At 41.6% G+C, this 17,896-nt stretch overlaps 1 protein-coding gene across 10 annotated transcripts in view; it reads left to right on the top strand.

Annotated features, from left to right (window-relative positions):
* Positions 1-17,896, top strand: part of celf6 (CUGBP Elav-like family member 6) — a 196,937-nt gene that overhangs the window by 123,550 nt on the left and 55,491 nt on the right. The window lies entirely within an intron of this gene.

A 17,896-nucleotide genomic window follows, 5' to 3' on the forward strand; every position in this document is an offset into this window, starting at 1 on the left:
CCGAGCCACGTGTGGATATTCGGAGGTAGCCTAGTGCGTGCAGTGAGTCTCAATGCATGGGAGATTACAATTTTGACAGTTTTTTAAGCTGTATTGCGGCTCCAGATTTTGATGGTAAAGGTTGCCGACCCCTGAATTCGTGGTACATTAAACCAAATAAAATATGCATAGTTTTTCAAACTATGTGATGTTCTTTTTAAGTCATTACTCATGCCAAAAGGATTCACTACACCATGCACAATGCTTCATCTTGAATTACATCCTACCATAAATGATAAAAGTTTATTTTCAGCAGTTTTCCGATCTCCTCTTTGACAGTTTTACCTTTAATATATACTGTAGCTGCAGCTTTGCAGGCTTGACAAATGGCTTGAAAAATATTTTTTTCTTTATTTTCTGAAGCCCTGCATGATGTACGATAGTGTTGAGGTGCACCTCACTCTTTGAGATGCAGTATTCAGTCTTGGATAACTAAAGTCAGAATATAATTGATGGCCTCCCTGGACCAAAAGAGACGTACATTCGTTCATCTTCACAAGGGTCATGGGGGGTGCTGGGGCCTATCCCAGCTGTTTTCGGGCGAGAGGCAGGGTACACCCTGGACTGGTCGCCAGACAATCACAGGACACATATAGACAAACAACCATTCACACTCACATTCATACCTATGGACAATTTGGAGTCGCCAATTAACCTAGCATGTTTTTGGAATGTGGGACAGAGATGGCCGAGGGTGGGATTGAACTCGGATCTCCTAGCTGTGAGGTCTGCGCGCTAACCACTCAACCACCGTGCAGCCTTAGCTTTTTATAACACGCTCAATTCTCATTCTGAAGGTCCAGGGTTTAAGCCGTGCTGTGCTCAGGTGGGTTCCAGTAACTTCTTAAAAATAAAAAAAAATTGGGCCTAAATACAAAATTCTGATGCTGGAGCCTATCCCAGCTGTCTTCAGGGATCACTTTTGAAATTTTTTGGGCCAGTCCGAGATATGACTTTTTCTTGGCAATTCTGCCATGAAGTCTGAAGTCCTGAAGTTCACTGTTGATACTGACACTGGTGTTTGACAGATACTATGCAGTGCAGCTGCCAGGTGACGACCTGTGAGGCGTTTTTCTGTCCTTGTTAGACCCAGTTTGTGCTGTTCTTGTGATTTTTTAGATGGGTTTTCTAATAATCTATTAGCCAATGATCCAATGATTAGCCAATCCAATGATTAACTTGGATTAGCAGCCATACCAGAAGATTGATGCCGAGGACTGACAGTTGTTGCTCGTAGGCCTCGATGCAAAAATCCTTCTTTGAAAATAATCTGATTCATTTTCATTGTTTGTGAAATGGATAAAAAATGTTTGTGAAATGGAAAAAAATTGTTTGCGAAATGCATGAAAATGTTTTTCTTTGGAAAACAAAGAAATTTGCAAGTGATTCCAAACTTTTGAGCGGTTTGTATTTGTAATGTTTTTATGTTGTAAATAAACTACTCAGCAAAAAAATAAATAAAAACATCAAATGCAGGATTTTGAAACAACACGGCCTCCCGCAAGATAATCAAACATTGCTTTCAACACAACTGAAAGGGAAAAGTGAATTTTCAGTAGTTTAAAGTGCAAAAAAACATACTCCTTGGTTGCTTGCAGCTACTACCTTCCAAGGCATAATTTTGCTGCAAAAAAGTGCCCCTCACTTCTGTGTGATTCAAACAGAACTGAGAAAAAAACCCAAAGAAGCAGTAAAAAAAAAAAAAGCATCTCATGAATTTCTACCTTTACCATTTGAAGTTCTGTTCAAAGTTTAAACCACGACCCTTTCACCCAACAAAAACTATTTAGTTTTTCAATGATACTCTTGCACTCTACTACCTTCCGGCGACGACCATCATGGAGGTTAATGCAGATTAAGCCAGTTAATCATGTGTTGAATAAATGTTAGAATTTACGCAAGTGACTCCAACGAGACAACACATTGGTTGATTTACACAGCCGATAAGATGGTCGATATCCATTGCCGTATACACACACAAACCCCTAAAAGTAGATCTTATTTTCGTCATGGTGGCACTTTAATTAATGGACATCTAAAAACAGGCAAAGTCTGACCGACAAGGCTTGTGTGAGAGCCAATTGGCATTCTCACCAAGATAAATTAGATCTTTGGGCTTAAGAGGTGGAGGATGGATGGGTCCCAATATCAATTACTAGCCTTTTTTTTTTTTTTTTTTAACCAAAGCGGAACTGCAATGAACGAAAATGCAGACGGCTCTCGGGTTGGCACGGTTGCACTCGTCTGTTAGATGAAGTTTCTATATGGAAGGACAGGCCGGGATTGAAATAAGACCAAACAGACAGTCCCCAGCAGAGATATTGAGCTTTAATGGCAACAGGAAGTCAGCCGCCCAGCAACGGAAGTAAACCACAGTCGCAGCTGACAATGAAATGAGATTTACTATGAAGCCGTGTGGTTAAAGGGAAATAGACGGTCCGGGGGCTGAGGGCCGACTAAGAGAGAGCGACAAAGAAGAAGCAGCACAGAATTCATTTACGGAAGGACCGGTCGGGCGTTATTCCCAGCGGATTGTCAAAGCCGGAGAAGCAAGGGGACATTTGTACCTTCACAACGGAGTCACATTTATCACTCGGAAGACATCAGCAATTATCCATCATGGAAGGTGTGGAGAGGTCCCGGGTATCTCATCGGAACAGACATTAGGGCACGTTTTTCCATTTAGAGGGGGTCCAGAAGACCCTCTTTTGTTAAGACTCTCCCTTAGAGACATTTTAGACGTCCCTGGGGACATGCCAGAAGGAGGAGTTATGTCCCAGTTCAGGGGCTGAATTTTTCCTTCGGAGACCAATGATGCTATAATGCTTTGTCCAAAGCGCTCCAGACAGGAAGTCAGGAAGTACCTCGATTATCGCAGTTAATCGGTTCCGGACCAAACCATGATAAGTGATTATAAATGCAAATAGAAGAAATGGCTGTGAGACAATTCTGACAAAGCAATTTAGTGCAAACAACCATTAAAGTCGAAGTGGTTAGCACACAGGCATCATAGCTACGAGACCCGAGTTCAATTCCACCCTGTATGGAGTTTGCATGTTATCCCCGTGCATGCTTGGGTTTTCTCCGGGTACTCCGGTGGTTCTAAACACAACACTAGACCAAGGTGCCGCTTCGCTTATGTGCCAGTCGCTATGCTTTTGTATTGATATTGGTGCATAAGCCATAAGGCTTTGGAAAATATCAGTTTTAGAATCATGGCGGCACGGTGGTCTAGTGGTTAGCGTGCAGACCTCACAGCTAGGAGACCAGGGTTCAATTCCACCCTCGGCCATCTCTGTGTGGTGTTAGCATGTTCTCCCGTTCTACCTAATTGGCAGTAGAACATAGGTACGTTTAAGGAAAATACTACTTATTATTTACCTTTCAATATTTTTTTTTCGCTAACCACGAAATATAATTTATTCATAAGTCTGTCATGCGCTAACCACTACACCGCCGTGCCGCCCTAGAGATAAACTTTCATTCATTCATTCATTTTCTACCGCTTATCCTCACGAGGGTCGCCGGGGTGCTGGAGCCTATCCCAGCTGTCTTTGGGCGCATATAGACAAACAACCATTCACACTCACATTCATACCTATGGACAATTTGAAGTCGCCAATTAGCCTAGCATGTTTTTGGAATGTGGGAGGAAACCGGAGTACCCGGAGAAAACCCACGCATGCACAGAGAGAACATGCAAACTCCACACAGAGATGGCCGAGAGTGGAATCGAACCCTTGTCTCCTAGCTGTGAGGTCTGCGCGCTAACCACTAACCCGCCGTGCCGCCCCCCCCTCCAGAATGTGCATCCCCCTAAATCGGGAATGAGTCATACTATCTTCCATGGACCTCTTCCACATCAAGTCCACTTGCTTTTTCCCAATTCTATCCGTCTTAACTCCCACTCACAGTTACTGGGACACGAGTGAAGCATGGGACCTCGATTCATTGGCTGTGTTGACAGTGCACGGCCAGACGAGCCATACATCTCCATTCAAAAGCCACGGCAATTTGCTTCACTCCAAAATGGACCCAGAATGAGAAAAAGTAGACTCTCTCTCCGTCTATCTCTCTCTCTCTCTATTGGTTTTCTTCATTCTGTGTCTCATTGGTACGGCGATGCGAGGAGGAGAAAGATGAAGCAAGCGATAGCGAGGCGTACCAGGCCCCGTGGAGGAATTTGAGAGATAGAGGGCGGAATGAGAGAAAGGGGCAGCGACAACACGGATGAAAAAGTTAACGGAGAGTGATAGAGGCAGCTGAGTGAATCTCAGTAGTAAATCATCTGAGTGACGCCGCCGCCCCTCCCCCCTCGGTCCCTATTGCCTGCTCGCTTCGCTTAGGGAATCTTCTCCCCCTGACCTTGTCTGTGAAGAAAAAAGATGGGAGCCAGATTATCAATGATTGGAGATGGCCATTATCTAAACACAATCAGACCAAGGTGCCGCTTCGCTCACCAAAAGTGTGAGTTTGGGAGACGGCGGTGATGAGAAACCTCATGACGGGTCAGACCGTACCAGCATCTACTTATATTAACTCTGATACGCTTCTGAAAAGGCCATCAACACGGACCTTTTCTTGGTGTGCCAGTCGCTATGCTTTTGTATTGATATCGGTGCATAACATTTGTGATAATAAGGCTTTGGAAAATATGAGTTTTAGAATCATTAGATTGTTTAATGGAAAAATGGACCGGGTTTTTGTCCAATCCTTATCTGTATTCTATGCAAATATGTTTTGCTTGATGGCGGACATGTTTTTCCAACTACTCATTCATTCATTTTCTACCGCTTATCCTCACGAGGGTCGAAGGGGTGTTGGAGCCAATCCCAGCTGTCTTCGGGCACACCCTGGACTGATCGCCAGCCAATCACAGGGCACATATAGACAAACAACCATTCACACTCAATTTGGAGTCGCCAATTAGCCTAGCATGTTTTTGGAATGTGTGAGGAAACCGGAGTACCCGGGGAGAACAAACTCCACACAGAGATGGACGAAGGTGGAATTGAACCCGTTAGCTCCTAGCTGTGAGGTCTCCGCTCTAACCACTCGATCACCGTGCAGCCCGTTTTTCCAACCATTCATTCATTCATTTTCTACCGCTTATCCTCACGAGGGTGGCAGGGGGTGCTGGAGCCTATCCCAGCTGTCTTCGGGCGAGAGGCGGGGTACACCCTGGACTGGTCACCGGCCAATCACAGGGCACATATAGACAAACAACCATTCACACTCACATTCATACCTATGGACAATTTGGAGTCGCCAATTAACCTAGCATGTATTTGGAATGTGGGAGGAAACCGGAGTACCCGGGGAGAACATGCAGACTCCACACAGAGATGGCTGAGGGTGTAATTGAACCCGGGTTTCCTAGCTGTGTCCACTCTAACCACTCCTCCACCGTGCAGACCGTTTTTCCAACCAATCTTACTCAAATTTTACATACATGCATGCTTGTCATTCCATTATATGTATACCAAATTTGTTTGAAATTGTGTTAAACACTGAAAAGTTATAGGCCGTGTTTTGTAGAAAGCTCAGAAATTGTAATAAAGTAGTGTGGTGTTGGTCAGAAAAATAATTGGAGGAATTACCATACACTAACTAATTGGGACACCCAAATTGGTGTGGTACCTACTGACAATAGTTCTACACAGTATTGACAAAAGACAGTAGCTACTACCAAGTACTATATTTGGTCTTTTTTCTACCATCTCGCTTCATATTATACGGTTCTTAACACTTTCTTCTGCACTATTACACTCAATAGTCTCTATTTTGCTGCCCTCAGTGTCCTTGTGGATAAAATGTGTCTCCTCACCTTGGCCAACAGTCATATGTTGAGAAGACACTCGATTTTTGTGTGGCTAACAACATGAACGGATGGTTGTCCGTCTCCTTTTGAACTCAGGTCTCCTAGCTGTGAAGTCTACACGCTAACCACTCGATCACCGTGCAGCTGAGCTAAAAATCAGATATTGAAATATTGCCTGCCTTCTATTTGTGCTCATCTTAGAAGCATGCTGAGATGACACGATATGATCCTATGCTCCACTACTCCAAGGTCGAAGGTTAAGTCTGTGGTCCGTTTTCTTACCGCCCTCCTCTGGAATTAAAATGTCTCCTTCTAACAGAAACACACTGAGCAGGAAACTGATTTATTGTTTTTTAACTAAGAACATTAATGGATAGATGTCTCTATTGTTTATCAACGCCAGATGTTTATTAACTTTGGCTTTTACAATAGCAAGAGCACAACGGTGCCTGGATTCGACTCCCAGTAGTCTGACGTGAGCCTGTTTAATATCCTAACCCTTTTTTTTTGTCTATCTAGCCAAAGGGAGTCTCTGTGAACGGGTCGCGTTTGTCCTTGCCAACTTGCTCTTCACAAGGCCGACCCCCAGTCGGGTAGTCGGGCAGATTGACAGGACCTTAAGATGTCGCGCACGGCGCTGTCATGCCCCCAACCCGGCAGGCATCGGGGATAAGAGAGGGGCAGGGACTGGCTGGCTGGCTGGCTGGCTCAGTCTGGCGGGCCACACGGGAGTGGCTGTCTGGAGGCACCTCACGCCTTCAGAGGACCACTTTACATGCAAATGAAGCCAAACATCACTCTGTGCCCAGACGGGGCTGCAACAGCAACCTCCACTGTGGTGGACAGTTTTAGATATGATAAGACATAGTCTGAGTGTGGACAAAACTGGGGCTTTTTATGAATTTGGTGAGATCTCTAAGAAGGAAAACCTCCAACAGACGATTCCTTATAGGTTCCTCTGCCTGTTTTGCATGCAGACCAGAAGGCGCGACGACGTTCCCCTTGGTATACAAATGTGACAGGTCTACTTGTAAGAGCATTGCATTAACATGTAAACAGCCTGTATCTTCTTGTTGACAATTCAAATGTTTGTTCTCCATCCTCTGAGAAATGACACTGCATTTTACCTACAGGATGCCGCACACTTTCACCGTATCGCTCATTATTTTTGATTTATTCACATTAATAACTTCAATAACGCGCTTGGATCAGACAGTGAATGATGCTCGCATTCAAGTCGGTATTAGTTGGCAAACAACAAGCGGAAAAGTACACGCAGGATTCGAAATGCTATCAAGCATTAATAATGATCAATATGCAAAAAAATAATCATTCTCCTCCAATGGGGGAAGGTTTAATTTGGCTTTCTGCCTTTCCAAGCTGCTAGTCCCAGCTAAAAAAAACTCATCTAATAGGATACCTCTAGAGAAATTTATCTTGAAGATTGTTTTTTTTTTTTTTTCCTTCTAGAAATCAGTCATTGCAGCACTCACTCACTTGTCTGCATATTTTTAAAATGAAACAACAATCTTTGGACCGGAATAACCTCTGACATCAAACAATGCAACTAAAAAAAACTAAACTAAACTAAAAATCATTCATTTTCTACTGCTTATCCTCACAAGGGTCACGGTGGTGCTGGAGCCTATCCCAGCTGTCTTCAAGCGAGAGGCGGGGCGCACCCTGGACTGGTCACAGGGCACATATAGACAAACAACCATTCACACTCACATTCATACCTATACACAATTTGGAGTCGCTAATTAACCTAGCATGTTTTTGGAATGTGGGAGAAAAACCGGAGTACTCGGAAAAAACCCACGCTTCACGGGGAGAACATGCAAACTCCCCACAGAGATGGCCAAGGGTGGAATTGAAGACCTGTGAGGTCTGCGCGCTAACCACTCGACCGCCGTGCAACCGAGTACTAACATTACAGTCATATTTTAACAGCAACATCATTTAGGTTAGCTTATAAAAACAAAAGTAAATTTAAGAGTACCCAGTCTGTAGCTGGCTGACGGAAAGGGCTCTGTGTTTCTTTTTAAGATGCGTAGCGAAGCCTTCCGCTCAACATGTCACTGTCTATCCATGTCTCCTGGACAATTTGGAGTAGCCAGTTAACCTAGCATGTTTTTGGAATGTGGGAGGAAACCGGAGTACTCGGAAAAAACACATGCACGGGGAGAACATGCAAACTCCACACAGAGATGGCCGAGGGTGGGATTGAACTCGGGTCTCCTAGCTGTGAGGTCTGTGCGCTAACCACCGCCATGCTGCCCTAGCCTCCAATGCATGTATTCTAAATTTAAGACCAAGTTTTAAACAGCATGGGGAAGAAAGACAACATAAGAAGCCCACAACTTACCACTTCCACACGAAATGGGAGGAAATCTTTTTTTTTTCACGTCATGCCGACATGTTATGGCTGACTCCATGCAGTGTGAAAGTCATGTCACCAGTCATGAACTCTGGTCTCCTAGCTGTGAGGTCTGTGCGCTAACCACTCGACCACCGTGCAGCGCAACTAAAAATCTGCTATTTAAAATATGAAAGTGTCACCGTCATCCAAAGTCCAGCTGGGATAGACTCCAGCATACTTCCACAATCCTATTGAGGATAAGCGGCATTTGTTTATTTACTGAAATACCGCTAGTTGCGTTGGATGGTTTTTGTACATCGAATGATGTTGATGTTAGTGGTTGGAAGACGCTTGGTATGATGGATTGTTTATGATGATTGGATTGATATAGACTCAAGTTTTTACCCTAAATACAGATACTTGTATACCTCAACTTTTTGTATTTTACATTAAAACTGCACCTTATGGTTGGATTTATGATAAGTAATTATTCTGCAATGGAGAAAGTGCCAGACAGAGTTTCACTATACTACGTGACAGTGACAATCAAGTTTCCGTTGTATTGCATCTACGTGGTCTTATGGTTCTTTTTAGTATGATAACCAAAGAGTACAATAGGATTAGCAGACACTATTGTGTGACTTGAGGATTAATTTCCATTGGAATGATTTAGATGTCAACATACTGTGTTATACAGATATATACTCTAACTACTAGGGATGTGATGGTGTTAAAATGTTAAAATACCATGACCTTTTGGAAGTACTGTGGTTTTGTGATACATTTTGCATTTTCCTGTCCAGCCTGAAAAAAAGCCAAAAACACAAAAAGGTTGCTCTGACTCGGAGGATCTCCTCAAATATGTTGCTAACGGTTCCTGGTTCTGACATCAAGGTGCGGCGCACCTGGTTTTGAACAATTCTCTTCATCCCACAGCTTGTTTTCTGTTCTTTCTCGTGAGATATACTATTAGATAATAAGATAATAATTATTCCTATAAATAATAATATATATTAAATTTTATATATATATATATATATAATATTAAATAATATTAAATAATAATAAATAATAATTATTAGATAATAATAATAAAAATTTATACAGTTAATAGTACAATATACTGGAATTAATGAATCAAAAATAACGTCAATTCCTACTTTGGTGTGTGTGAGTTGGGCTTGTTATTGGAATAGAAATGCATCCCCTAACAAAAGCCAGTTCTGTCAGATCAATGCAATCTTCTTCTACATGCGTGAAATGCTCATTATCCCCAAAAAATAACAGGACAGTAAAAAGGCAAATGGCACCATTTAATTCCAAACCGACATCGCTGTGCCTGTCACGCAATGGCGGCAGAGTAAATGATGCAAAACGAAGCCCGACTCAATATTAAAAAAGCACTTTTTAAAAAACATTTTATGCAGCCATTCTACGCACCTTCATGTGCGGATGCATCCGGTGGCGAGCCTCCTAGGCACACCAAAAACAACAACAAACCAAAAAAAAACCAAACAAAAAAAAAAACAGTCTTTCCAAATGAGTCCATAAGAAGCACAACTTCTCTGCTGTGCAGCCTGGAACATTACATCCGAAATGCACCCGGCGGCCTGGTAGGCATCTTTTATTATGGGGTGCAGCTGTCCATGCTTTGTGAACACTTGCTAGTACCAAACCTCCCCGACTATAGCCAGAAGGCATTATGGGATGGAATCATGAAAACAAAAAGTTATTTACCACGGCACAGGAGTCGCGTTAATAGCAAACAAAAACCAAAACAAAAAAAAAGCTTGAAAACTAGCCCGTGTAACTACTAATTATTTGCCTGGAGTGAGGAAACGGGGAATGAAGGATGACAATAAAAGGATAAAGAGAAAGCTATGACACACGGAGAACTTTATATCAGCGAGAGACGCATCAATCTTGACAGCATATGGCTTCTGTGCAAAAATCTATTAATGTTTAATATACCAGGGGGAAGGAATAAGAAGGCTTCCCGAGACCAGAAACTGTCAGATGTCTGGAGTTTCCTATGTAACTTTTCATCTATTATTTGTATTGACATAACTTAAATAAGGATGTCCACCTGGCATTTTGAGATTGGCTCCCTGCTTTGATTTGGGGTGGATGTGGAAAACAATGAAAAATATGTTTAGCATCACAATAACAGAGTTAGTGCCCAACGAGCACAAAACCGAGAACCGGACTTCATTGATAACCATTTGTACCACACCATGTTTGGGTTGCTTTGGTTTTGCCGAGCTCCATTTTGAGCACAAAGCCCTGATTTGTGGAGCCACCCCCGTTGTCTTGCTGCCCTTAGTCTCCTTTTGGATAAAATGTGTTCTCATCGAATGTTTGCGTGTATAACTCCAACTGATGCAATCAGTATGGATCGGTTTTTGAAGTTTCAAATGATTTCAAAGCGGATATAACCGGCTATCAAAAACCGGTCGAAACTGGTCAAGCTCAGCCAAGCTACGACTTAGCGCTGTGCAGTAGGAAATTGATTCCAGAATGCTAACATTCATTCATTCATTCATTCATTCATTTTCTACCGCTTATCCTGGTGCTGGAACCCTGGACTGGTCGCCAGCCAATCACAGGGCACATATAGACAAACAACCATTCACACTCACATTCATACCTGTGGACAATTTGGAGTTGCTAATTAACCTAGCATGTTTTTGGAATGTGGGAGGAAACCAGAGTACCCGGAGAAAACCCACGCATGCACGGGGAGAACATGCAAACTCCACACAGAGATGGCCGAGGGTGGAATTGAACCCTGGTCTCCTAGCTATGAGGCCCGCATGCTAACCAGTCGTTACATAGTGTTACATTTCTAAATAAATTAGTATTTTGATGTAAAAAAAAACATATTTTTGTGTTATTTAAGCTGTTTTTCTCCCTTTTTAGTGGGGAGCTGATATTTTCCTTAAACGTACCTATGTTCTACTGCCAATTAGGTAGAACGGGAGAACACGCTAACACCACACAGAGATGGCCGAGGGTGGAATTGAACCCTGGTCTCCTAGCTGTGAGGTCTGCGTGCTAACCACTCGATCGCCGTGCAACCTTGAGCATTATTACCTTCATAAATAAAATGATCGATACTTGTATAAATAATGAGGTTTGCGCGCTAACCACTAGAACACCGTACAGCCCAGAATGCTAACATTTAACTGCCATATTTCTCATAGTTAGTAAATACCATAAAATGTGTTTATTACATAAGACAACAGAACCACAACCAATGTTGTAATAGCAGTAGGGAACCAACTGTTAACGCTGATGAGTTGATTGTAAACAACTTTACGGCAAGTATAACATGCAAGAGTTTCACGCCAACATCCGAGTTTTAAGCGCATACAGAGATAGATAAAGTTGTTAAAACTACATCAGGGGGTTACCTACAGCCACATCTGGTAATTCCAATGCCTTGTATAGAAAGAACCGTAGTTGTAACCGTACTAATACGAATGGTGCGCCATGTTTCTGTGCGTTGTGGATTTCTGAGTCTTGGACGAATCTGGGATTTTTCAAAACAAAATACGGCAGAAAATGATCGATTCTTGGATAAATGATGAGGTCTGCGCGCTAACCACTAGAACACCGTGCAGCCCAGAATGCTAACATTTAACTGCCATAAGACAACAGAACCACAACCAATGTTGTAATAGCAGTAGGGAACCAACTGTTTAACGCTGATGAGTTGATTGTAAACAACTTTACGGCAAGTATAACAGGCAAGAGTTTCACGCCAACAACTGAGTTTAAAGCGCATACAGAGATAGATAAAGTTGTTAAAACTACATCAGGGGGTTACCTACAGCCACATCTGGTAATGCCAATGTCTTGTATAGGAAGAACTGTGTTGTAACCGTACTAATACGAATAGTGCGGCATGTTTCTGTGCGTTGTGGATTTCGGAGTCTTAGACGAATCTGGGATTTTTCAAAACAAAATACGGCAGAAAATGATCGATACTTGTATAAATGATGAGGTCTGCGCGCTAACCACTAGAACACCGTGCAGCCTAGAATGCTAACATTTAACTGCCATAAGACAACAGAACCACAACCAATGTTGTAATCGCAGTAGGGAACCAACTGTTAACGCTGATAAGTTGATTGTAAACAACTTTACGGCAAGTATATCATGCAAGAGTTTCAAGCGCATACAGAGATAGATAAAGTTGTTAATACTACATCGGGGGGTTACCTACAGCCACATCTGGTAATGCCAATGTCTTGTATAGGAAGAACTGTAGTTGCAGTTTATAGATTTGTATGTTAGCCTCATGTTAGCACGACGGGAAGGCCTCCTCTACAAACATACGAGTGAACATAAGGTTCTCTCATTTTCGCATATCTGGTTCCTTTTAATGGAGGACTCTTTAAAGTCGCAGTGTCATATCATGAACGCACAGGGTGCTTTACAAGGTATTCATATTCATAAAATGCCAATTTAAGGCTTGCAAGTAGCCATGGGAGAGGAAGGAAGGAACTAAAAATCCAGCGCGAGCAGCTTTGGAGACAGGTGCAAAGAAGACTAATTAATAGCAATCAATACTCAGGCCAGGGCACGCACTGAGACGCTCTCAGGTCAGGCAATGAAAAGATAGCGGCTCCGAATTCATTTTCTCGCCGTGGCTCTCCCACAGGAAGGCTCTGAAGTACACTCACACTTCCTTTAATGCCTTCGCTGGGGTGTAATTTATTTTTGCGTTTGCCAGCACATTTGGAAAAGTTCATTACCTCGCTCATGGCTTGTTAATTAGCCTTGTAAAGCCACCATTAGATCTCCTCGGGCCAGGACCGAGATGAGACTTTTTGTCCCACAACATTAACACACTGTGGGGGGGCCTGTAAAACTGCACTCTGCCCATTTAACAGGGACACCTCGGTGGAAATCTGAAAGATAGACGGACCGTCACAGCAAATTAGGTCACGGGCTACGGCCTTCCATCCTATTTCCTCTTTGCCGCCTCCAGCGGCGGTCAGGCTAATTTTACCCAACATCTGCTCAAGCCGAACATCCGTGGAAGTTCCAAAGTTCCAAAGTTGGCTTGACGACTGTCCACTTGTCACTATTTACGTATGTGGATCGGAACAAACGTTCTGAACTCTGAACCCGGAATAACGCTGCTTGAAGTACCGTCACTAATGTCATACTGCGTAGTCGTGACCAAAGTTATTTGGAGCAATTATTCACCCCGACTACTTGGCTTCCGAAATGGGAAAATAACGTAAGTATGTACATTAAGGTTACACCAATTTCCTTAATTTTAGGGAATCGACTAAAAGCGAATACTCAACATATAAATGGATCGTATCTACTCCGCAAAGGTCTGAAAGTCAGCTACTACACTTTTTGCACAGCAAGACTGACAGCAACCAATGGAACTGAAGCTAAAGCTAACGCTAAAGCTAAAGCTAAAGCTAAAGCTAAAGCTAAAGCTAAAGCTAAAGCTAAAGCTAAAGCTAAAGCTACGGCAAAGAGCCAGGCAGCGTGAAAAGACCAAAGCTACCACGAGGACAATTATGGAGTTCATGACCTTTGGACGAAGACCCATTGCTACTTTTTCAAATCATGTGATTTCCCTCATTTGTAAAAGCAAAAATACCACTGTGCGATTAATTTTTGGTGAGAATAGTGACAGGGTGGGCCAGTCAGAGGAGGCTGTTTTTTTGGGGCCTTCATGACATCACAAAAACACAGAAAAATTATTTGCAGGCCTCAAGCAAGGGGAATTGTAGATTTTTTGGCCTGTCTGATTCTCATAAACAGGATGTAATGGTAATGGTAATGGTTTTATTTCAATTGAACATGCATCAGATTACAATTGAATGCATCACATAATCAGTTCACAGTTCCACATGTCCGAAAGGAATAGGAAGAAGCAAAGCTTATTAAATCCTACCTCTCCATCTGGTACTTTTACAATCAGTAACTGTTACATTTGTTCACTTCCTGCTTTCCTAATATAATAATTCTTTTTTTTAACTTCAGAATAATTAAATTGGAGAGGCTAACAAGTTGGCCTAGCTATGCTAGCAGCGGTTGTCCGTGTCAGGTATCGTTATACAAAACCGAGTGACGAACTAATATTATTGACGAACTATCCATGCATTTTTTTTATTGAGTGTCAGGCGTGAGTGATTTGATGAAGGTACGAAATTATTAAATTCCATCAGGCTCGTCAGGAAATACAAGCAGACTGCATCAACAATAAGTCCCATCGATTTGTATTTTATTATTATTTTTCAATGTTTTCTTGCATGTAAAACTATAATTATTCACTATAAAATGTATTATTTGTTAGTATTTTGGTGTGTTTGGAAGAGATTAATTAGATTTACATTATTTGCTATGGGAAGCATTGCCTCGGTATTCCTGTCTTTGGGTTTTTGTCGGACATTTCGGAACAAACTATAAGGTGCAAAGTGAATAAAATGAGGTTCCCCAGATGAAAAAGTGAGCAAGGCTATTTTTCTGCACTGTCAAAAAATAAATTTGCATCTGTCACTGCCATTAGGTTTTTACATGCTAATATGATTGTATTGGATTTATTAGGTATTCGTCTACCTGAGCTAAACAGTGTGGACATCAGCTAGCTTACTCAATACAAACAATTTTTGCTAAAACCTAAAAGGGTTGGGGGTCTCGTTGGCTCTGACGAATGGTGAAATCGGCTTTTGTTCTGCATCTCTTCCAATCCAGAAAATTTGTTCACTTCCTGCTTTCCTAATATTTTTTTTTCAATTTTTTTTGTCACGAAGTACAAGGTGATATGACCATCCAATGACATAATGGGTACCATAGTAAGTGTCAATATAGTGATTATATATAGCACATCATGACTGGTTCAAGACTATCCATCCTTGTATTGTATTAGATATAGGGATACTAGTACTGTTGTGACATCTTTAAAAAGTCACTTTTGGGGCCGATAATGGTTTGAATCGCTGGAATAAATATTTAAACGTTCACATCATGGGATTTATTATTTTCTGACTTTTTTTTTTTTTAAATAAGCAAATATTTCCTAGATATGAATGTCTTATAATATTCTCTTGTACAAGGAAGGAAGCCATGTGTGGAAAAACACAGCTAGACGCCACAGCAGCAGCATGCAGCAGCATGCGTGGTAGTCTTATTGATTATGCAGGTGCTCATTTGTGTGGCCAAGCGGGTAGCGTGCATGTGTCTCATTTGAACTTTACAGAGATGGAACAGGATCCGATTTCCCCGCCGCAAAACAGGGAGCCCGGGTGCTTTATTTTTAGAGCAGATGCATCTAATGGGGCCTGGCAGGTACAGGAGGCGTCACATCTGTCGAGGCCCAGGTGATGCTCTCACCCAACCAATCCCCCCCCCACGCCCTCGCTCCATCCTCATCCCTTTACACTCTCCCCCACCACAACCCCCCCACAGTGCTCCCTACCAGTCAAATGACTCACACTGAAGATCAACAGTGTCATTCCCAATAAAGTCCTCTTCCTCCCGCTGCCACTTTCTATCAGTTCCGGCGATGGGGCTCTTGCTAGTAGCCATTTCATTCCAACACAGCACCGCTGAATTGGAGATGAATAATGTAAAAGATGTAAAATAAGATGAATGCTCTGTCTATATTGTAGCACAGGGAGGATAAATTAGGAAAATTAAGCTTTCTGACTCTCCGGAATGGCTCAACGGAGTACAACTTTTCTCTGCTACATTTGCTCTTGGAAAAAAAAAAAAAAAGAACATATTTATTAATGAGATTTATATGGTGTTCTCTCCGCTAAAGCCCAGATCCATCACCGTGCTTGTGATGGTTATTGTTGTTATAAGTAGAATTCACAGAATAACTGAATAGACTATAAAAAAAAGTATGCACACAACAAGATTATTTCCTAGAATCGGAATTACCATTGCTGGGAAATGTGGAGAACCCTTGCTGGTAATTATGCACGCTGATGAGCTTTATTCGTTATTCTTGCACAGACTACACATGCCAGTGCGCTAAATGCTTTTTTTTTTGTACTTTAATTGACGTGATTCATTAGTTTAGCAAAGTTTTACATCCTCGTGTCGCACGGTTTATATATAGAACGCGACCAGACAGTTGAGCATTAGAGTACGTAAATATAGAAGTCCAAATTTTAATGAGGCGTTTATCTGAAAGTCCTGGCGCTGATGACGCGTAGAGACCTTTACAATGTGACGTCTGCGGCAAATGCCTGGCAGATAATGTGTCACGGTATTCTTTCTTATCGCGGGGGATAAGAAAATATAAAACCGTGTTTTTATTTTATATTTCTCTCTTTAGACGCCTTTCATATTTATCAGTGCATCCGCCAGGAATGGAGCCATTTTTAACAAGTATACTAATTTAGATGGATTAAAATACCAAATTAGCATGCACGCCTCATAGCTAGGAGACCCGAGTTCAATTCCACCCTCGGTCATCTCTGTGTGGAGTTTGCATGTTCTCCCCGTGCATGCGTGGGTTTTCTCCGGGTACTCCGGTTTCCTCCCACATTCCAAAAACATGCTAGGTTAATTGGCGACTCCAAATTGTCCATAGGTATGAATGTGAGTGTGAATGGTTGTCTGTCTATATGTGCCCTGTGATTGGCTGGTGACCAGTAGAAATGAATGAAAATAACAGAAAATAACAGAAATCATGTTTTTCTTATAATTAAAATTATTTCTGATAAATCATTTTCCAGTGATTTTCTAAACAAAACAATACATTTTCTAGCAATACCATAATTAATTTGCCCTCCTTACCCATATGCCATTTGAAACACCTTTTTGGAAATGGTAATGGTAATGGTTTTATTTCATTTGAACATGCATCAGATTACAATTGAGTACATCCCACAATCAGTTCACAGTTCCACATGTCCAAAAGGAGTAGGAAGAAGCAAAGCTTATTAAATCCTACCCCTCCATCTGGTACTTTTACAATCAGTAATTGTTACATTTGTTCACTTCCTGCTTTCATAATATAAAGTATTTTTTTAAGTAAAGTATTTTTTTTAAGTTCAGAATAATTCAATTGGAGAGGCTAACAAGTTGGCCTAGCTATGCTAGCGGCGGTTGTCCGTGTCATGTATCGTTATACAAAACCGAGTGACGAATTAACATTATTGACATTTGTTCACTTCCTGCTTTCATAATATAAAGTATTTTTTAAGTAAAGTATTTTTTTAAGTTCAGAATAATTCAATTGGAGAGGCTAACAAGTTGGCCTAGCTATGCTAGCGGCGGTTGTCCGTGTCATGTATCGTTATACAAAACCGAGTGACGAACTAACATTATTGACGAACTATCCGTGCATAGTGTAAAATTTGTGTAAAATTTCAAAAAAAAAATATTGAGTTGCAAAGTTGCAAATGTGAGTGATTTGATAAAGGTACGAAACTATTAAATTTCATCAGGCTCATCGAGTCCCATCGATATGTGTTTTATTATTATTTTGCATTGTTTTCTGCATGTAAAACTATAATTATTCACTATAAAATGTGCCATTTGTTAGTATTTTGGGGTGTTTGGAAGAGATTAATTAGATTTACATTATTTGCTATGGGAAGCATTGCCTCGGTATTCGTGTCTTTGGGTTTTTGTCGGACATTTCGGAACAAACTATAAGGTGCAAAGTGAATAAAATGAGGTTCCCC

This window comes from Doryrhamphus excisus, chromosome 12 (genome assembly GCF_030265055.1).
Source record: "Doryrhamphus excisus isolate RoL2022-K1 chromosome 12, RoL_Dexc_1.0, whole genome shotgun sequence".
Classification (NCBI taxonomy): Eukaryota; Metazoa; Chordata; class Actinopteri; order Syngnathiformes; family Syngnathidae; genus Doryrhamphus; species Doryrhamphus excisus.